At 37.2% G+C, this 23,888-nt stretch overlaps 2 protein-coding genes across 3 annotated transcripts in view; one reads left to right on the forward strand and one right to left on the reverse strand.

The window, feature by feature from the left end:
* Window positions 1-23,888, reverse strand: part of dlk2 (delta-like 2 homolog) — a 528,840-nt gene that overhangs the window by 117,203 nt on the left and 387,749 nt on the right. The window lies entirely within an intron of this gene.
* The window catches only part of tjap1 (tight junction associated protein 1 (peripheral)), a 121,768-nt gene that overhangs the window by 37,235 nt on the left and 60,645 nt on the right, over window positions 1-23,888 (forward strand). For both annotated transcript variants that reach the window (XM_079634635.1, XM_079634636.1), the window contains exons 2-3: window positions 2,813-2,960; window positions 22,089-22,153. The gene's annotated coding sequence lies outside the window, so the exon portion shown is untranslated. The remainder of the gene's footprint in view (window positions 1-2,812; window positions 2,961-22,088; window positions 22,154-23,888) is intronic.

Raw genomic sequence — 23,888 nt, forward strand, 5'->3', positions numbered from 1 at the left:
TCCACAAAACCCATTTATCTGGCAGTTCATGAAGGTGGTACTTCTAGCTTGAATTGTATTGGGTGGGTGCCATGATTAATTGAATAAAACCATCACATTACTTTCTCTAAGTGTTCACACTAAATTAGCCCAATAAATTGACAGCCCTAGAAAATACTTTTCCATTGGTTTGTCAGTATGAATCCCTGATAATGCTATGTTTTATCCTGCTGTGCAGTGGTCCTCCATACATAATGGCAAGTTTTACGCCTTAATCTGATTCCAGCGCTTTCATGCTAGTCAAAAGCCAGACACCATTAGCCAAAGTGCAAGCCTGCCCAGCATGGGCGTCTGGTCTTTAAGTGAAGAACGGGAAGAGTTTTGAAAGGCCTTTTGAGCTCGGAGCAGCTTTTACAGCTCTTGAGTTACTTAAGATTTCTTCAGCCAGTGCTAAATAATGTGTGACTGGACTAAATCAAGGTCTTTTGTTTATTCTGTACGTTCTTGGTTAAAGCGTTAAAGCTCTACGAACATTGGGTGTCTTCATTGACATCAATCACGGTGATGGGCCTGGGAAACCGGCTGTTGTCTTTAAGGCGGTCTCTTGCGACGTCTGTTAAGTGTTTCTCCTTATCTTGTTTTCCAATGGAACTATACAGGAATACAGAACAGCGGTCTTGCTTTGCTAAAACAGCCATGTAATTGATTTTCTTGGGGTTTTATTGCTCTTGCAGTTTTCTGTTCGATGTGGTCAGCCGGCTTCTCTTCTCTAAGTAGAGTAAGTGGATTAGATTAGATTACATTCAGTTTGTTAATGTAATTTTATGCATATTTAAAAGTCTTAGCCTTTTAAAACTTGTTAATGTTAAGTCTGAGCCGTGGCCTAACAGTAAAGCATTGGCACTCATTTTCTCAGTGTCTAAATGCTAAAGGACTCTAAAGTCTCTCTAATCCCCACTTTTCCAAGAGCCGACTCTACTCTGATTGGTGGAATGGCCCAGTCTGTTGTAATTGGTCGCGTGTTGGAAACGAAACGGCCATTACCTTATTTGAATTTCTGCTCCGGATCTTCCTCAGCACTTGATAAACTGTGATATAAACTGTAACGATGGCGTCAGAATCCTCATTCTTTTGAAGTGCTGCAAAGTGAACTTGCAGCGCAGCAAACGGTGTCTTAACATGTCAACAACACGAACCAAACTCCTCCTCCAACTCAAGCTACATCTACAGTGTTTGAGAGGCAAAGTAGTTGTTGTTCGCAGGGTCACTCAAGAAGACTTACACATGGGTTTCTAATATTGATAGGCGAAGTTCCTCCTTTATGTCTCTCGTGTCAAGTCCCTTTGACTGTTAAACGTATTCTGTTGGACTGTAATTTTTATGATGCTGCTAGAAAACGCTTTTGTTTACATGGAATATTTTAGAATGCATCTCCTGAATGCATTTTACATTTTCTATCTTATGTCAAGTTGAAATATTTTATATAATAATACAAAATTAATGGATTGTGATATTGACCTTGTGTTTGCCATGTAAATAGCATTGATGCTAACATTGAGTAAACTATTTAATAAACAAACAAACGTTGTTTGTGGGCAGCCAATAAAGAGCCTACACTGGCCTTTTTTTTTCATGCAAATTTGTTACAAACCTACATAGGTTCAGCAGGAAGTGAGGCTGGAATTCCTGACTCATTTCTGGCAATTCAGAATCGGTTCTTTCTTTCGGGAGACAATAACTCCATTTATCTACTTTGATCTTTGAAACTTTGCAGACCGTTTACATTCACAGACAGCTATATTACACACTGCATGAAAAGTAATATATAAAAAAGCATATTGGGGCACTTTAAATGGTATAACAAACGTTTCAACGGTCGTTTTAAGAGGCCCTAAATTTGGGGATGGAAAACCAGGATGCACGGTACAGCCTAATGTGATTATTAAACATCAAAAGGCGATTATTTCATTAAATAAAAAGTGTTGCATGTTCAAAGTCAAAAGGCAGTGCTTTTGCACATTCTAATTATGACTATAATGTTTACTTGATGTTGTTTATATTGTAATATGTGGTAATTCATATTAATCTCCCTCCTCATTTTTTTGAAGTTTATTAGTTTTTTTTTTTTTTTTACGCACTCCTGAATTTTTCCACTTAGGAACACGGGCTCTTTGGGGAAAAATAAAATAAAACAAACCGTGCAGGGGTTGATGCATGAGGAAAGGATTTAATTAAGGCTTATATTGACATATATTGGCTTTTTAATGATTATTTATTCATGTCAAACAGGAACTTTTAAACCATAAAATAATCTCTTGATGGGGAATTCACAAACTCTGCAGGGTAATCTCGAGGCCAATCTGCTTACACAAGAACTTGCTGCAAAGAAACACTTTCAGATTGGTCTGGAGTCGCCATCACATACGTTTAATCTCTCACTCTTTGCTGGTTCTTGCGGTGTGTGTGTGTCCCCCTCCCCAAGCTTCATTGAGTCCCGTCATGTGCCAGGCAGTTTGTTTGGTGTGCAGTGTCAGGGGAATATCCAGCTTTCCGCAGAGCTGTCCCTCACATCCATTAATCAAGACACTTTCTCCTGATGGAACACACCTTAATTAGCATCTAACTGCTTTATGCCCGCGCTTCTAGTGAGCGAATCAGTGAGTGTGAATGCAAAGCAGTCAGGCAGACGTTCATTTGAGACACGCTCCAGCCGTCCCACGGGCCCTGTCGCTGGGTCTTCGCTGACACTTAATCCCGGGCCTGGATGATTGGCAGCCAACTGCTCTGCCGCCAATGACGCTCGTGTTTTTCCATCCACCTGCTTTTGTTTCAGGTCATTGATAGCCCTGAGGTTCACATGCTGAACGGGGGAGGAGGAGCGGGAGGAAGAGGAGCGAGACGAGAGCTAGATTGAGTTTCCTTGGCGACCGGTGGACCCACTTGGGGCGATGACTCTGGAGAATGCAACATGCACACTTGAGGTGAGGGGCGATGCCAAGCCGTATTTTGAGGCTGTTCTGTAACTTTATGTGTCTGTGTCTCTTGTGATTCTCAATTTAGCTACATTTTCTGTATCTGATCTTGCCGAACAGCTGTAATTAATACAAGTAGTTTCCTGGAAATAAATCATTTGTACTTTATCTCTATTATGCTGTGCATTAACTGCTGAAAAGTGTTCAGGTTTTTGTTCTTGTCTTCTTATGAGCTGGGATTGATTGTAGTGTTCCTCCATTAAGATTATTTTTTGCATAATGAATGGGCCATTTTCTCTAAGAGTAATAAGTAATGGTGTTTCATACTAATTTGCCTTGAACATCACCTAGTCTAGTGGCTATTTTGCAAAATTTTGGGACCTTTGCAAAATAAAAAAATATACATGGACTTTCTTGTGCGCACAAGAAAATGTTCATGTGCAAAAGGGTATTTACAATTTCCAGTTTGTGTATACTATAAAGCTGCACGAAATCAAATCATAATTGTCGATTATTCCCTTGAAATTGTAATTGCCATTATTAATTACGATTATCACAATTTACTGTACATTGAGTGAGGTTTTGAATAGCTTGCCTTTATACCATTGCTTGAAGCAACTGCATGTCATATTTTTATATAAAAACAAGCTGAAAAACTTTTATTACTTTTCTATAACATTAAGCCTCAAATGTCAACTACACATTGGTTTGATTCCTTCTTTAAATAAAAAAAAGGTTAAAAAATGCTATGATAGGGGCTTTCGCACCGGGTAGTTATACTTAATTATAGGAACTAGCCACCAGGGTGGTTCCCCAAGAACTAATGGTTCCCTATGTAGGGCTGTAAACGATTAATCACGATTAATCGAATCCAAAATAAAAGTTTGTGTTTACATAATATATGTGTGTGTACTGTGTATAATTATTGTGTATATATAAATGCACACACATGCATGTATAAGAAAAATGTGTTATTTATATATAAAATAGTTCTATTTAAATATAATATAAATTATATAAAAATATATATGCAGTATATAAATGCAAATATTTCTCAAATATATACAAGCATGTGTGTGTATTTATATATACAAAATAATTATACACAATACCCACATATATAGTATGTAAACACAAACTTTTAATTTGGATTCGATTAATCGCGATTAATTGTTTACAGCCCTATCCCTATGGCCCTTTTCCTGGTTGCATTCGCACCGCCAGTAACTCTGAAGTGATGTAAGCAATGCTTTTTGTTGTGACTTTTAGATGTGACTTTTAGAAATACTTGGGCTAATCATGTTTGGCTTGGTCCCCTTAAAGTTGCGTTGGATTTTCTCCTCCGCATAAAGCTTGAGAGGTCCATCTATCACTGTTTTCCATGTTCATAGAGTTAGTTTGTGGAGTAAATATATAGGCCGCTATATTCTGTGAGTTTACATAGCTTTTTTTTTTTTAAATGGCTGGTGTTTCGCGTGTGTTTGACCAATCAGCGTACACTAACGTCACTGGAAGTCCCTATGGTACTGGGTTCTCTGTAGTAGTCGTGATAAGCCTCACACAACATAACATGCTCCATACACACCTCATAAGCACGCAGAAGAATGAAAGTGGATTTTTTTTTGTAATTGCGGCTTTGAACAATTACGTAATCGTGGAATCCGTATTCGCAATTAGAAATTCGATTAATTGTGCTGCCCTACTACTATAACCTATTTCTTTTGTGTGTCTCTGCCATCTTACTAGTAAACGAGAACATGAATTATGGGTTCATAAAAAAGATTGGCACAGTAAAAAATGCAAATTTGGCGTTTGTTAGGGCAATACCTGTAATATCAAGGCGCGTCCTCTGTGGCAGCCGAGAAACCGAAATGTCCTCATGGCACAATACAGCTTTGTACATTGTCCTTTATGCTAAGTTTAATGGTGTTCATTACAAATGGTTGGAACAGTAAAAAAGTCCTTAAAAATGGGATTTTGTTAGGGCAGTATATTTATATTGTCCCATATACAACTCTAATGTACAATTAAAACATCCTTACAGATGGAGAAATGCTGACTTTCCTCATTCATTTTTAACCGCACTTCTTGACGTACTGCCCTAAGCAAAGCCACATTTTAAGCAGTTTTTACTGTACCGATCTTTTTTTTATTTGTATGGCCCCTTGAACTTGGCAAATAGGAAAATGTGCATATCCGTGTTGTGCCATAAGACCATTTCACAGCCCGGTTTCTCAGTCGCCACAGAGGATGCGTTAAAGCGGACATAAGGCCTTGATATTGAAAGCACTGCCCTTACGAAAGCCAATTTTTGACCAAATAGATCTTTATAAATTCATGCACATCCATGCTCTTGTTTTCTTATAGTATACATAAACTCGACATTATAATGCGTGAGCATGCCAAAGTTTCTTAGAAGTATGTATTTTTTTTTTTTTGCAACGGTCCCTCTGTACTATTGAACATAACTGTTTTAACTAAATAAATACTTTAAGTTAAAACAATGAAATATTTACAGTCACTTAAAACATAGTGTACATTACCTCGCAGAATTATATAAATGAAATTATATAAATGACAGTTAACGCAGACAGCCATATTCACAAGGTCTGAGCGATCTGATCATTCCTCTTATTCAGCTTCACGAGAGCGCAAATAAACCATCATATTTACTGCGACAAAGGAAAGATTTGTACAATACAAGTAATTGTGAACAGTATCATTTACCCAATTTATTTAAGTCCCTCCTTATCTAGAGCAAGAGGAAACATTAATCGTTTGAGTCATTTCCTCTTTGCTGCTCTTACTTTTGTGTTTTTCTCTAATAAGTTGGAAAATGTATTTGTGCTTTTTTTTGTTTTGTTGCATATTTATGTTTTTTAATGATCCTATAAGGAAGCTATAAGATAACATTTAAAGGCGAAACCAAAATGTATAAAGTCAACTTTTTTTGTGTGTGTATTCAAGAATAAACTATTAACACTCGAGAGGCCGTATGAAACGTGGGCCAGTAGTTTGAGACTCCTGATCTAGCAGATTTTATAAGTCATCCTAGACTTTTTATTTTTTATTTACATTTTCGGACCATTACACATTGGGTCCAATGCAGGAGTCAAATTTGAGTCTCCTCTTGTTACTGCCAATACTGCAGAAAAACTGTTAATACTACTTTTTGAAAAGGTAATTTATATACTTGTCTGTAAATTATATATAAAATTTTAACTTCAAAAATTATTTTTTATTAATATTTATTGTCCCTATGTGATATAGGGTCACATATTACTCCTGATCTTTGTCCAAAGGCAGATTTGTCTGTATTTTCTATATGTATAATTATTCTCCATAAAGAGTGAAGTGTGAGCTAGTCTGACTCAACAAGTGGTATAGAGACAGTGGTGCTATACTGAACAGAGTTATAATATTCACCCCTCTTCAAGTTCCTAAAAAACAAGACTTTTTGTGTGTGTGCAAAAACCGAGATATATGAACCTTTGCTGTGTTGAATTATTCACTGCAGGCCTTCACAGAAGTGAGCATGGCCAGTAGAAGCGGACGCTGCCCAGCTCAGGTGCTTGTTAATAATGAAGTGCTAAGCTCCAAGCCTCTCTGGATGTTTTGTCTTTTGCGAAGGTTTTGTCTCACTCAGTGCTTTAGCCTCTGAATGGCAGTCAGGTAAACCGAGGCCCTGTCCCACACAAGCACGGGGATATTTCTATGCGGTTTGGCTGTTAGTTTTCAGTAGATTTTCAGAAACTCCGGTTGCAGTGTTGTCTTGTAGACGGTGAAACCAGAGATTTTGGCTTGTGACGTCGGAGTGCGCACGGTTATCTTGTTCAGATTGTGCGCCGCTTCTCCTTTGTTTGCATGAGTGTGTGCAATGCCGGACGTAGCCAAAATACTGCCGCTAATAACTGCGCTCACAGGTCTTATAACATCTATACAGATACATGCACAGTTCTCCTATTATATTTATACAGAGGCGTCAGAATGCAATACAACGCAGGACAACCGCTTATGACAACACGCTAGCCTACCGGAACGGGTAATAACCTTTTTTTTCAGGCTTCTGATTGGCTAACATGGGTTTACGGTTAGGTTTATATCGACACCTGTTGGTTTGGCATGCTCTTGACGGCGTGTTTTCATTTGGACGCAGATTTTTTTTTTAAACTCTTCTAAGTCTTGGGCTATTTTGGCCATTTTTGAGTACTTTTTTTTATTTTTTTATTTTGCGACATAAACAAACGTTTACCATACCAATGTTTGGTATCATGTTTTTCAGCACAACATCACCTATATGACCAGACAATTAGTTTTTCACTTTGATGTACTGTATCAACATACTGGACCCAAAATCACACAAAAAACACAAAATCCGAATAGAAAAATTATAGCTTTTTTTACTACAAAAAACACAAACATGCTCAATGAAGCATTTTAAAAGGTTTAAAACTGTAAACACAAGTTGTAAATGTCAACGTATACAGGTACAATTCAGATATAAGATATAATCGAGCTATATATATATATATATATATATATATATATATATAAAAAAAAAGATTTACAAAAAAAATAGGGTGTAGCCATAATAGGCCTTTTTCTTTTTCTTTTTAGCTTTGCCACTTTTTAAAACAGTTTATGCACACAATTATACAGAGAGCTATATTTAAGGCCTTGCATTCCCAGAGTATGGGGGTTCCTAAATAGTGCAAATATACCATACAAAAGGTAAAATGAACACAAAATCAAACTATACATACAACTATTTACAACAAATATCAGGTTTTTTTTTAAGGTTTTCATTTTCTTCCACAAAAAAACTCTAAATCTACTCCTAAACTACTGCTAAACTACCTAAACTGTCTACACTACTCCTAAACTACTCTCAAAACCTACTCAAACTCTTCCAAAAACTAGCAATAGTATCTCTCTCTCTCTATATATATATATATATGTCTCTCTTTGTCTACTCGTCAATCTCCCGCCTTTCAGTTTCTCTTCTTTGGTCAGTTGTCTCCTCCTCCACTCCCTAAAATGTCAGCAGATTCACATATTTTTCTCCTTTTTGTTTTATGACAAAAACCATCTTGCGTTCTTTTACGAACGTGTCAATATTTTTTTTATATGAAGTTTTATTGATCATATCTGTGATCAAATGGTCTATCAACACAAAACAAAAAGTAGAATAGAGTTTCAAGCTAGCACTTTCGACAGAAGTGAGTGGCAGCGCTCAACGTGACTTTGTTTTTATGGTTCGACGTCTTAAACTGGTCATGTGACTTAATCATGCCGGCGTGATCGGCGACCCGGAAGAGTTAAACTGTGCTTTTTTTTTGTGGAGAAACTCAGTTTTATACAAATATCCGTGTACGTGTGAACTAGGCCTGGATCACCCCTCCGTCTTTCTCAGTGTCAGTATGTGAACTGTATCAAAGTCACACATGGATCATACATCACTTCATCCAACTCGCCAGACAATCAACATATTATATTTCAGTCCCAATCGTAATGGTTGTTAAAATCACACTAGATCAGCAGTTTCTGAAATACTCGGACCAGCCCGTCTGGCACTAGCAACCATCCCACGTTCAGTCCCCTTTCTTCCCCATTCTGATGCTCAGTTTGAATTGCACTGATTGTGTCTACATGCCTAATTGCATTGAGTTGCTGTCATGTGATTGGCTGATTAGATATTTGCGTTAACAAGCAGTTGAACAGGTGTACCTAATAAAGTGGCCGGTGTGTGTGTGTATATTAGGGGTGTAACGGTACATGTATTGGTCCCGTGCGGTACAGACATCACGGTTCGGTGCACGCAGTCACAGGTGAGCCACACTCCAGTCCAGAAGGGGGCGTGCGGTAATGCAACGCTGTTTGCTACAAGTAGATAGAGAAGAAGAGATGATCGATCGATATGTTTACATCTCTCAACCATTGTTTTCACTTCTGAAAGATATCAATAAAACAGCTTGAGAATAATTTCAGGTTCACTAGAGAAATGAACTCTAGAGAGAAGCATTTCGTATATAATATGAAAATATATATATATATGTGTGTGTGTGTGTGTGTGTATATATATATCAGCATATATATATAAATTGTCATGTTTTTATTTTTTATTTGAGTGATTATTACTATATTTAAAAGTAAATAGCAACTGAATTTAATAATTTGGGCTCTGTTGTTATTTGCAAGTTAGGGCTCCCTATATAGTTTGCAGCATTAACTAAGATAGATTTTTTTATCCTTTATAATTTATAATTGAATATTTAAATTCAGAGACACATCTGTTTAAAAAAAAGTTTATCCCCCTGCTGTACCGAACCGTCATGTTTGTGTAGCGTTACACCCCTAATGTATATGTTTGTGTACGTGTGTGTGTGTGTGTTTTGGTACATGGCACAGATGCTATTCATAGACATTATAAGCAGATTAAAATCATATCACTGCTGATGACTGTAAGTATATTTATAGCACAGTCACAGTGGATGCTGAATTACAGCTCTGTTTTAAACAAAAGAGAGCACAAATAAACCATCATATTTACAGCAACAGAGGAATGACGTGAACAGTGCAAGTAATTGTGAACAACCATTTACACAATTTATGTCCCTCCTTATCTAGAGCAAGAGCAAACATGAATCATTTCCTGTTTTGTGCTCTAACATTTGTTTTTCTCTAATAATATTTTTTTTTTATCATTTTTTTTTACATTTGGCTTCTTTTCCTATAAGTAAGATATAACATAACATTAAATGCTAAATCAAAATGCATAAAGTAAATTTTGGATTTAAGGATAAACTATTAACACTCAGTGAGCGGTATTGAACTACAATGCTGTAGTTTGAGACCCCTGTTCTAGTACATTCCTAGATTTTTATGACACATTTAGGACTTTAGTCCATAACATGATAGAGCCCATGCGGTCAGGTGAGGGAAATGATTCATTGTGCTGTGACTCACGTCGTTGGACACAACTGAACGATGAAAACACTCCTGAATGACAACGTCTCCTGAACTAAAGTAGGATTGCCCTCTCTGATACTAGGTTTTATAATGTGTTTTTTTTATCTTTCATGTTGGCAGATCAGAGCAGACACATTTATGTGTCTTCTAATGTTCACACAGAATTTAACAACAAGCTATTTGAATCACTGAGGCATTGATATGCATCCAGCATCCGCTTTGGAATAGGATTCTGCTCTTTCACTTGATGTGAGATGCTGAAATATTCCCTATTAGTCAATACAGTTGCCTCCAGTGTTATTTGACATTTGTTAGAGAGATTTAATGAGGCTATCTATTGAAAGAACAGGTAGAGGAGATTATCATTGAATATTCGGCTAGTCTAGACCTGATCGATTCATCATCTCTGCTAGTCACGCGACGTGAGGAGCCAGGCCAAGAAGAACTGTCCAAAGACCAACATCTGCTGTTCCCCAGTCCATGATCCAAGAAAAGCAAATTACACTGTGAATGACTGCAGACTGTAAGGAAATGCTACAGATCTGAACACTCGTTTTACACCCGTCATCTGGACACCGTGGGCTGAAGGTGCCGGATATTGAATCAGCTTTTGCTGGTTAAATATGTAAAGGAGTGGCGATAAAGCTCATCATATCATAGCATCTGACTGGCTGGTGTGATCGGGATAACCTCAGCTGAGTTATTCTGAGTTATTCTCGGTATCGATAATAAATCTATATCATGGTCATGAATAAACCACTTCAAACGAACACGCGCTTGTTAACTGTAAAACTTTCCGTTCAAGTTTGACAAATAAAAAAACTACCTTAGAAGTGAAAATGTTGATGATCTAATGTAACTTGGGCCAATAAAGTTGAAAAATAAAATTGTGACCTCCCTATAATGTTTGGCCTTTTTTTTTTCGTGGAAGTAAAAAAACAAAATAAGAGAGTTTAAAAATGATTCATTCATTCATCAATTATATTAACTACTCCTTAAAAAAAAAAATTCTGAAATTATTACTTGAGATTTTCTATTAGTTGAAATATTACAAAACAAAATGCACACAAACGCCCTGCTTGATATACAACCACTGATGAACATATTCGGTATAAAAAAAAAATATATACAGTATATATATATATATAATATATATACGAAATTGATTGAAATTGATTTTAACAATTAAATAACATTTAAATTAATTAATGTTAATTTTCCCGAAAATTGTTATTGTACACATGTACATGTATAGTATCTGATTTAACATTATATAGCAACCTCCCCCCACCCTGTTGATGACATCAGCTAGCCGTCGACACATCGCTGGGCCTCTGGGGCGTCTTTCACTACGCATCACAATTTGATTGGCTGATAACACACGTCAGTCAAAGTTATGATCAAGTGGAAAATGGCAGCTTCAACGGAAGGCTTGCTATACTACCAGTGCTGGTCCACGGAGCTGCGATGAGATGGCATATGGAAAATCCAGCTCAGACTCACTAAAAATAACCATATTCTTTCTTTCTGGGAATATAATCGTAACGTACTGATAGACTTGAATTTAGACATGTTCAGACACACATTAATTTAATTTAATTATGAAAATATATATATTTTTGATTTTGACAGGGCCAGCAGAGAAGGCCCTGCTGGCTCTGACGGCACACCACTGGTAGTCGACCATTATAGCCAAGGCCAGAAACATGCCTTACTGTAATTGGGCCCAATTTGATTTCATGCTGACCAGTGTTATTTTAGCAGTTTATTTATAATGTTTTGAACTAGCTTTTATTTTTAAAGGTACGTTTTGTAAATGTTGGTCTTTTAGTGGTTTAAAACAAACAAACATGTATTTTCTGGAAAGACATTGTTGGTTGTGCTTCGGCTCTGCATGACTGTGCGGATGAATATGGTTCTTTCTCATAACTAAAATAAGAGAGGGAGATTTTCCTACTGCTCATAAACATTCACTACTACGCTTAAGAGAGGGTTTTTACCCGTTAATAGACACGGTACCTCCTTGAAAACAAATTCCAGCACAGCTACGACAACCATAATGAAACGACACTTCATATTAGATAATGCTTTACAGTGAACTCTGTTAGAGAGATACACATGGCAGTGTATCTGTTCAATAAAATACATTACTCAGTTGTTGAGAAATAAAAACACCATTTCTGCGTCGCGTTTAAATCCCTCAGTTCTCCCCATCTCTGAAAGGCCAAGCCGATGTTGATTCTTGTTTTATTACGGGCTCGTTCTCTTTTCTCCAGCAGACTCTCCTCTGTTCGGTGTTTGTTTTAAACGGGTGATTCTCCAGAGATCTAACCTCTGACCTCCCACCAGTGCTTGAAGTGTGGAAAAAAATGTGCCGGTACTCTCTTGCATTGGCAAATCATGACATTTGAGATCTCTACAGTGAAAAACAAAATTTGGAGATATTGCTGGTACAACAACAATTTATTGTTATTTATTAACAACATAAATGTATGTACAAGTCGTGTGTATTCTGACTAGTTTACTCGTTTTAATTTTTTTATAAAACACTACTTTCACCCAAACTGAAAAATAAAAAGTTTAAATGGGTAAATTTTCTATAAATATTTTTGAGTCTTCATTTTATTTTCTGACATAGCCTACTCCAGTTCTTGTTAAAACACACTAGACATGCAAACAATGTGCATTTTGGCACTTTTTGTGTGAAATCATATTTATTTCGTCCATCAAAGGTGTGCTTTCACTTTAATTGAGCGTGAGCAGCAAAAGCAAAAATAGACTCGCGCCGAAACCCGCGCTTCACTGCTGCTCACGCTGACGCCCTGCTCCTGCTCGTGGTGTGAACGCACTCATTGATTAACATGCACGCAGAAAACAATACGCGCTGCTCACGCTTGCGGTGTGAAACGGCCGCAACACTTTTTCTGTTAGAGTACCGGCCAGGGTTCGAAATGACTTAGGACTCTTGGGGGGTCCCCTAAAATTTAATTATTAAATTATAAAAAATTCTGAAGAATACCTTGCTTCACTATATACTGTAGGCAATATATGGACCAATGTTGAAGGTGGGATAATGGTCTTGGGATGTTTTTCATGGTTTGGGCTAGGCCCAGTATTGTAGTGGTGTCTGGAGAAGTGGCTATAATCTAACAGGTAAACCTCTAACTCTGGAGCAACAAAGTTACATCACCTTAAATAAATCTAATCCCTGACATGACAAAGTGAATAACAGGTCATTCTGTCCTTGAGCAAGGAAGTTGACTCTAAATCCACCAGGTGTACTCATTATGGCAGCACCATGCACCTTCAAGGGGTTTGATCAAATACAAATGGCATTTCTCATCCCTTATGTTACATTAAATGTAATTTGTAAAACAACTGGCCGCTGGATTGAAAAATAATGATGTCTGAAAAGACTGTACCTACATTAGAAAGTTTACTTTGTTTCAAAGTAGTCAATCCATAACCTGATCTAAAATATTTAGGGACACGTGAAAAAAAAAAAAAAACGTAATATATTCTAATATGACTAAAAGCCATTAAAATGACAATAATCCAATAGTAACCACATTATTCAAAATCAACATGTCCAGGCACATTTTATTTATTTGTCTTAACTAGTTCTCAAAATTAAAATGAAGAAAAATATTACTTAAGAAATACAATTTATTATTATAATATGAGTGTTAAAGGGATACTTTAAAATGAAAATTCTGTCATCATATACTAACCCTCGTGTGGTTTTAAACCTGTATGAATTTCTTTCTTCTGCTGAACAGAAAGGAAGATATTTAGAAGAATGTCAGTAACCAGACAGTTTCTGGTCTCATTGACTTCCATAGTATTTTTTTTTTTTCATACTATGGAAGTCAATGAGACCAGAAACTGTCTGGTTTAATAGTATTAGCTTCCTAGATAGCTTACCATCTCTCTCTCTCTCTCTCTCTCTCTCTCTCTCTCTCTCTCTGTCTCTCTCTCTCTCTCTCTCTCTCTCTCTCTCTCTCTCTCTCTCTCTCTCTCTCTCTCTCTCTCTCACACACACACACACACACACACACACACACACACACACACACACACACACACACACACACACTATCCCAGCATTCATTGCAATCTTACATCGCAGCCTGCTTCAGAGCTAGGCAGGGTCCCTAAAAAGAACCCGCGTATCAACGTTAACAGTAGTTCCGCTCCGCATTACATTAATTACTTAATTTGCACGCAAGTTTTATTTATTTTTATATATACCGTACCGTACCGTTTCTTTCGGTTCAATATATTAATACACACTACACATTCCGTTCTACTTCATACACATACAGCAAGCAATAAACAAACGTAGCCTACTCTTCTAATCATTACACTGGGTATCTAGTTAATGCAATTCGAACTCCTAATGTTTTACTATAAGCAAGATATAAACATAATCAAAGCACTTACAGGATTTCCATTCAGGATTTCACTCTTTTGCCGCGTTCAGCTGCGGGAGCACCACAACAACAATCTGTGACTATAGACTGTAAACAAAATATGGACGACGCCTCTTCGCGTCTCGTCTGTGACGCTGTAGGACGCTGCTAATAGCTGCCCTGATTGCTGCCTCATATCACGCTAGAAAATAAATAAATTACTGTTATAAATATAAAACGTCACTAAAGACCTATAATTTTCACACTAATTTTTAATGTTAAAATATACTTGTCGGGGACCCCCCAAAATCCAAAAATAAATTATTATGGGGGGTCCCTAATGACTTATGGAGGGTCCGGGACCCCCCCAGACCCCCCTCATTTCGAACCCTGGTACCGGCTACATGCAAGAAAAAGTGCAGGTACGCTTTAGAGTGAAATGTAGAAGTGCCGGTACTGCGTATCGGTGAGTACCGCCCCACTTCCAGCACTGCCTCCCACACCAGACACACGCACACATTCATCAAAGTATCCGGAGCAACTTTTCTCTATTTACAGATATGAGACACACGGGTGAGTGACACAAATCCGCAAATTCACGAAAACCATCCCATCAGGTCTAAAATATTAACACGTATAATAGACTTACCATAGTGTATCAGGGTAAGACACAAACATGTTCTTGGAAGAAGTATTGATGATGTATTGACTCATTTAAATTAAGTTAATTTTGAACAAAAACATACAACTGTACAACATAAGTGTATAGTTTTAGTAATTTTATGTTTGTTTGGTTTTTTTACAAATATTTCTAGTTAGATTTATTTGTATTTCAGTTATATTCATTTTAGTACAACTAATTTATTTCAGTTTATATAAGTTCAAGGTTTCAACTAATATTATTTTATTTGACTATTATTATTTTAATCTTATTTTATTATTTTCAATGAACAAAAACAGTTTTTAATACTTTGTTTAACAGTAACTGATTTTAATATTTTGGCTAATTTTTGTTGTTGTTGTGTTTCATAGTATTGTAGGGCTGACTTCTAATAGTCGAGGATTCGACGATTCGATTCGGAGAGGTCTGATTCGACTATGAACCTCATAGTCGAATACATGGGCGTCAGTTTGGTTTGAAATGTGCTGGGGACAGAGACGCATTCGCATTGTCAGAAGGGCTGGGTACAATTTTATTTATTTTTTCGCTTTCGCGCAGGTCATGTTTTGAAAGACGATGTCCTGTAGCTTATTAATGTAAATAAATAAAAATGTATTCAAAAATCTGCTTCACATTTTCAGCAGGGCTGCGGAGCGGCTGTGGGTTGACTCCACACGGTTCTCATGTGCGTTAAAAAGCTTTACGTGGTTTAATGTACCTAAACAACGATTACCAAATTTCCCTCTCATATTGCTCCTCATAACCACTGAAAATGGTAAAAAAATCGAACCCGGAGTCCAATTATTATGGACGTTATCTGATATTAAGCGTTTCTGCTTCACATTTTCAGCAGGGCTGCGGAGCGGCTGTGAGTTGACTCCACGCGGTTCTCATGTGCGTTAAAAAGCTTTACGTGGTTTAATGTAGCCTACCTAAACAACGATCACCAAATTTCTCTCTCATATTGCTCCTCATGTTTATGAAATGTTATGATATATGTGTGATATGTGTTTTTTAGCTCTTTTGTTTGAAATGGAAAAAATCTAGCTGCTATCTAAAAAAAAAAAAAAAAAAAAAAAAGGTTCGACTATCAGTCGACTATGGCAAAATCTAACGAATCAGATTCGACTATGAAAATCCTTAGTCGAAAACAGCCCTATAGTATTGTAGTATTCTCAGATCCATTTAACATATTTTACCCATTTAAATCCATTCTGCAGATTTCAAATTCAGCATATAGAGAATACATTTGTGGGTATTGTTATTGGACCTTGTAACATTTCTCAGACACCATTGCTTTTAGCACACTTACAATTCGGGCTACAAGGCAAATGGTGTTTCTCTTCTACTCATCGCTCAATTCCTCCTCTAGTACTGAGAGTTGCAGCAGTCGATGAACATGTTGATGAACAAACTGAATCATCTGTTGGCCTGAGTAACCATCCCTGTATCGTTTGATCTACCGTCCATGTTTCCTGTTGTTTGCACAGTGATAGTGAATGCTTGACTCATGTATCGAGGGTTATCCTGCCAGCTGGGATTGGCAGGCTTGTGTTTCTCTATTTGTTCTAATGGACAGATATGTTGTTGTGAAAAGTGGGCATGTTCGTTCTCATTGCCGTTCAAAAGTTTGGGTCGGGACTCCGTAAGATTTAAAAAATGTTTATTCCTGTGATCAAAGCTGAGTTTTCAGCATCATTACTGTCACATGATCCTACAGAAATCAGTCTAATATGCAGATTTGCAGCTCAGGAAACATTTCTGATTATTATTGTTGAAAACTGTTGTGCTGCTTCATAGTTTTGTGGAAACCTTGATGTATTCTTCAGGATTAGAATAGAAAATTCAAAAGAACAGCATTTATTTGAAAAAACATCAAATCATCCTTGCTTAATAAAAGTATTAATTTCTTAATTAAAAAAAAAAATATTTAACTTTTGAACTTTAGTGTACAATATAACATGTTTTCGTGCCGTTAAAAGCCATTTAGATTCAGTTAGCATTAAGGTTGACATGTTTACCTGTGGAAATAATTAAGAGCGGGACAAGATTAGACTGGATTGTGAAGGGCTAAAAACATGTTATGTTGTGAGTGTGACGTTATCAGTTAATATTTTACTTCCCTACAGCCTAGGTTACGTCAGAACATTTTTTTTTTTTACAAGACAGGGACAGAGTGTTTTTCATTTTTAATGAACAGTTATGAAAACAAACTCTTTCTTAAAGAATACTCTGAACGTTATTACACAATAAGACCAGGGTCATTTATTAATAAACATAACAGTGTTCTGAGGCATGACGACACATAAGAGCGGTTTTGTTCGCCGGTTGTCCTTGTCTCTCAGTCGGAGATGAACAGCGAGTGTTTGAGGGAAGTGCAGGTGAATGGGTCTCGCTTTCACTGTCATGAATGGCTGACTGCCACAGGCCTCTAGTTTGATATTCTCAGTCATATCTTGTGGAGAGGCATCTCATCCACAGCAGACGACTCTGAATACTGAGGAAAAAACACACACACACAAAAACACTTCTATAACAGTACTTTAATATTGCATGCTTTCAGGTCAGGGAGAGCAAATGTTTTCCAGCTGACACTTGCAAACATCTCCAGGGGTAATTTACAGTCTCCTTGATGAAAATGTAATTACATTGAGAATGTTTTGGCATTGCAGCAGTGCTTCATGGGTAGGGCAGGGCACCGCGCCAAGGTCATGAGTTCACTATTCACACACTGATGATATACGTAGTGAAAGTTTCAAGTCGTAGTGAATGTCATAAAGTCATACATTGTACGTTTTAGGCACAGATTTCTTTAAACCCTGAGATTGTGAAGATTCAAGACATGACAAAACTGCAGAAGTAATAGGGTTTAATACATGGCACTGCTTATGTACTTTACTAGTTATTATTATTAATATATTTATTAAATCGTTGTAATTAAAAAAAATAATAATTTAGGGTATGTTTTTATTGCACAGTCTATAGGAATACCAGGCTTACATTTCACTGCTTGTTATATGAACTATAACTGGTATGTGACAAATAAACTTTGAACTTTGTAATAAATCCTCAAGCAAAACGTGTTTAGTTGAACTGCTAGAAGGGGTAAACAGACCAAACCTTCATTATAATATTGGAAACGGAAATATTATAATAAAAATAAATGTATAAATAAATACGGGAGGATATTTTAATTATAATTAAACAGTGTCTTCAACATTGATAATGTGGCTTTTTGTATGATCAGACTCTTGAATGTGTCTTTGTATTATTAACATTTTACCTAAATCAAGTTCAAATGGAGTTAGAAGGTTTTTGACCAGCAAATTTCGTACTTAAAGTCCCCCAGTGGTGAAAATTAAGCTTTTAATGTTGTTGATATGTCTATGTGGTGTTTTTAATATGCTTGAAGACAAACCATGTGTAAATTCATAAGTCGACAGCATTGCTGAGTATTTTCTCCTTAAAACGGCAATGAAAAAAAGACAAGTCTCAAAAACACGTTTGAAATCACTGGTGTTTCTGACGTCACAAACGACCTTGTAACCAATCAGATTTTCTAGGCCGATTCCGATTTGTCATTGAGTTTGACCTGCCGATACCGATTTTAGCCGATTCCGATTTAATTTTTTCTAACCACTATAGCACACACAAATATTTATTTTCTTTATATTTTTTTTATTATAAAACACCATATACTTTTACCCAAACAGAATAATAAAAACAAGTTTAAATGGGTAAATTTGCGATAAATATTGAGTCTTTATTTTCTTTTCTGACTTAGCCTACTCCAGTTCTTGTTCAAACACACTAGACATGCAATGTGCATTTTAGGCACTTTTTGTGTGAAATCATATTTATTTTGTCGATCAAAAATGTGCTTTCACTTTAATTGAGCGTGAGCAGCGCCGAAAGCCCCGCTTCACTGCTGCTCACGCGACGCTCCTGCTCGCGGTGTGAACGCACTCATTGATTAACATGCACGCCGGAAAAAATACACGCTGCTCACGCGCCGCTCGCGTTCTGAAACGGACGTAATTCACGAGGTTTCCTACATGTGTGGTCCGTGTGCACGTGTGATGCTGATGTTGCGCGATGTTAATCATGCGGCGCCCGAGTGCATTTGACCGGCATAAAATCGGCATATGTCAGACTGACCGGCCGGTCGCCTAATCTCTAATAGATTAGCATTAAAAGTATAATGTTCAGATAGGGTTTGCGACAAATTATTATAATGCTATTTCATAACAATTCTCATAATAATATATATATATATATATTTATTTTTTCAACTTGCTGCGGCTCCCACTTTGAAAACCCTTGACTACAGGACTGTAAGTGTTCTGTCCATCATTAGAACGGCCGAATCTGAGGCAGTAAGTGCATCTCAGTACCTTTTCATCAACTTACAGATTATAGTTTACTGTGGCTATGTGGGCGCTTAGTATTTTTCTGTCATTTGGTCAATATCTCATGTTACTAAAGACAAAGTGCTGCACATAGGATATTTCAGACAGTATTGACTGTGATTTGATAACCAATGCTAAGATTATCTTCTCCGCTCCTCAAATACATTAAACATTAGCCTTTATATATAGTAAAGAAAGCGCTGTACTTACTCAAACTATCAGTTCTTTATTTACACTTACATTGTAAACGGTACAAAATTTGTGCTGCATTTCATTCACGATAGAGGTGGGCGGAGTTATGAGGTTTGACTGACAGTTTGAGGGTCCAATGGAGAGACGAGGTTTAGTCACAAGCCCTTTTTTCATTGGTTAAAGATTTACAAAACCCACAGACACGTGTAAAGTGTGACCAATGGTAATGATTTATGAAAAACAAATACAAATAATAAGATTTCAGCCCATTTCATGTACAGTACTAAACTATGAATATTAAAATAAACTTCAAGTTATACATTGAATTAAGCGTGACATTTTGAAGTAGAAAGTTGTTACTTACTGATAACCTGGACAGATCATTAAAGATATTCTTCCAAAATTACTTTTTGCTTTCCAAAGTAGAAATAAAGTTGTTAGTTATTTTAAGAGACTAAATCAGGGCAGTTGTGAGTTCATGTTTTCTTTCCTCGGTGTTGGGCAAACAACGACATGAAAATGCACATTCCGAACTTAAATGGTTGTAATTCAAGAATGCTTTGGAATATAGATGTAAGGTTGGTCTTGTTTTAAAGAAGACATTTGGCAGATTTTTGTAGAAATTAAATTAAAAGAAAGTTAAACAGAAAAAAAGTTCTAGAAGTTTGAGTTTATGAAAATGTACAATGTTAAAAATTTAATTATTCATATTTTATATAACATATATATTTTCAAAACCTGGTGGACTCTAAAAATGCAAAAAAATCAAAGCCAAAATCCTGAACAAGTTGTTTAAAATTTTAGGTTGATATCTAAAAAAAATAAGCTTTCAGTGAGATTTAGTTTGGGCACAGTACCAAACTTTTCCACTAGTTGACATTACTGCCCATATAAGGGCGCCTCCATTTCCATATGTTGTTTGAGTGATCTGAACCATTATTTTTACAATTTTCATACAATTTATGAAGTAGACTTCCTAGTCAGAAGTATAGGATGGTTTGGCAGATTTTGAAATGAATTCAACCTCTAAGAAACACAAAAAGATCACGTATGTGCATTGTAGCTCGCTGCCACATCACAAATGGTGATTCTATTCGTTTTTTCTTTATATTTAAAACATTTTCAGAATGTTTTTTTCTAAAAGAATTGAATGGATCTTGTGAACTCTTGGCATGAAAACAAACTGAGGTTTCTACCATTCTTTCATGATTTTTCATGTTCATCACTATTTCAAAATAAAGGTCTGAACACGCCTCAGGAGTATGAAAATATTTTTATACATTCTGTTATCTAAGGAAAAGGGCACAATTCCTAAACTCCATGTTGTACTTCCTTTTGTTGTAATATTTGACAACATTTTTTTTTTAAAATCTCTACTATGATGCAGTGTCCTTAATCTAAACTTATCTTATTGCTTATTACCCTGAGCATGTACCAGTTGTCATTCTATCTACAGGCTTTACCTTCGAATAATATATAACCAAATTGTCCCTTTTCCAGTGACCTGACACTCTATACAGTCATTTGCTGTAATGACTCCTTGCACACAGTGTGTGTGTCGTGCTGGAGTTCATTATTCTGCTGTGTAAGTGTGAGGGAGGATACGCTGCTAATGAGCAGTCTCTGTGTTAATTAGGCAAAGAAGAACAATTGTGACTGAATGAGGTGATTTCTGAGTGAACACGCCGACTGATATTATTAATATGAATATAACATGTGATGTCTCGTGGCAGACCAAAAAAAAAAAGCAGGAGTTCACTTGGAGTTTACAAAGTGTGTGAATTCAATTTATAAAGCAGATGCTAATGTGATGTTTTACATTTATACTATCCCGATTTCTACTCATGCTGTTTTTCACTATTGAGCTGGGATCTTTTTATGTTTCAGGATTATGCATGCAAATGTTTTAAAGTGTTTCTGGAGCAAAAAAACGGCATTAGAGATTCATTTCAACTGTCTGTTTTAATAAATCTATGTAAAACTGATCTATCAATTTATTTTGTCACTCAAAAACATTCTTAACATAAAATCCTTGTTAATTTTTTTTCTCTAGATTTCACTTTTTGCAATAAATGTTTAAATCTGATTGGCTGGAAGTGTTAACAAGAGGTTCACCTGATTGAAGATTAAAGAAAACCTTTTGAATTCATTTTAGATATCAATATCTCAACAGTCTATTGTTAGTTATTCAGTGCGTGCATATATATATATATATATATATATATATATATATATATATATATATATATATATATATATATATATATATAATGTATGTATATTTTCTTCTGTATAATCGCTTGGGGTATAACTAAATTTCACTTTTATTATTCACATGCATGTCAGGATTTTCTGACCAGATGATCTGGATTAGATTAAATTCTTGTCCTGTTTTGATGCTGATATTTATTTTTAAATGTCTTGCTCTTCATAGATCATGTTGCAAAACTGTGACAAATCGCATTTCAGTAACCCGAGCAAATGTGTGTTTCAGAGACGCTCTGGGCCCGAGAACCTGTGAATGAGGACACCACTGAATGAAACCAACTCCAGTTTCGGGTATGAAAACACACTATCTAAATAATTAGTTGTGTTTGTGCATCCTTGTCTTGCGTAGCTGACAATCGGCCTCCAGAAATAGCTCTAATTGGAAGATGACACGTCTCTACAGAGCTCTCTTTGATACACAGTTGTCTCATGATGTTCTCTTACAGTCGTCTTCAGTTCAGGCATGATGAAAGAGATTTACTGAGATTTGGCTGGTTCAGGAAGGAATTTTTTTTTTTTTTTCATCAACAAAATTAGTTTTTTCTTTTCCCATGAACTCTGTCTGTCTTTCACGCCTTGCTGTCTATTACTCTACCTAAAGACCCCGATATACTCACGGCCAAGTTATTTTTCAGTCTTCCCTTAGAGGTAAAAAGAAGTTTGAAATATGTGACCAGCGATATACTGTTAGCTGACAGCAGCGTTTAGTTGAATATGTAAATATGTGCTGCACGCTTTCCTCCTAATAACAAAATAAACACAAAAATGACAGCGTTGAGAAAACGGCACTTAAAGTCCCTGTAAAGTCAAAATTAAGTAAGTATATGTTCTGAGTTTGTCACACCACAGAAAAATGTGTTAGCCACCCAGCCAAATTTCAATGATAAAAAAAGCTGCCAAGTAAATAAAATAAGCTATGAAAATCTTTAAAAAATGATCTCCCAATGCTGGGGGGCGTGTCCGCTGGCTGCGCTGAAACCACGCCCATTCGCGGGATGGGAGGATGAAGGCCGAAGCGGGAGATAGACGGTTCGGCCCCATTCACCAGTAACAGCGGATTATCAGTGAATCCCAGTTGTCTCCAACAAAAGTTTATAAAACTATCCTGTGTAAAATGATCACTACAGAGACGGGTTTTGGTGGTGATCCTCAGCTCTCCATCAAGGTGGCTCTTCACAGAATTAATCCACCTCTTCTTGATATGGTTGTTTTGTTTTTCAAATTTAAATTTAAGTAAGGACACTGATCTGTTTTGTAAGTGATCGCATCCAGGTAATACGCATTTCCACGACGAAAGCATAGCTAGCAAACTGTAGGCTGTAGTAACTAATAGTACTGACAGTAACTCGCGGAGCCAGGAGCTCAGTGGCTCCAGTGCGTCATCGACAGTAGGGGCGGAGCCAGGAGCTCAGTGGCTCCAGTGCGTCATCAAGTAGGGGCGGAGCCAGGAGCTTAGTGGCTCCAGTGCATCATCGACAGTAGGGGCGGAGCCAGGAGCTCAGTGGCTCCACTGCGTCATCAAGTAGGGGCGGGGCCGGGAGCTCAGTGGCTCCAGTGCGTCATCGACAGTAGAGGCGGGGCCAGGAGCTCAGTGGCTCCAGTCCATCATCGACAGTAGGGGCGGAGCCAGGAGCTTAGTGGCTCCAGTGCATCATCGACAGTAGGGGCGGAGCCAGGAGCTTAGTGGCTCCAGTGCATCATCGACAGTAGGGGCGGGGCCGGGAGCTCAGTGGCTCCAGTGCGTCATCGACAGTAGAGGCGGGGCCAGGAGCTCAGTGGCTCCAGTGCATCATCAAGTAGGGGCGGGGCCAAGAGCTCAGTGGCTCCAGTGTGTCATTGACAGTAGAGGCGGGGCCAGGAGCTCAGTGGCTCCAGTGCGTCATCAAGTAGGGGCGGGGCCAGGAGCTCAGTGGCTCCAGTGCATCATCAAGTAGGGGCGGGGCCAGGAGCTCAGTGGCTCCAGTGCGTCATCAAGTAGGGGCGGGGCCAGGAGCTCAGTGGCTCCAGTAGAACAGAAGAAATTAGA

The sequence above is a fragment of the Phoxinus phoxinus genome (genome assembly GCF_949152265.1).
Source record: "Phoxinus phoxinus genome assembly, chromosome: 14".
In the NCBI taxonomy this organism is placed as follows: domain Eukaryota; kingdom Metazoa; phylum Chordata; class Actinopteri; order Cypriniformes; family Leuciscidae; genus Phoxinus; species Phoxinus phoxinus.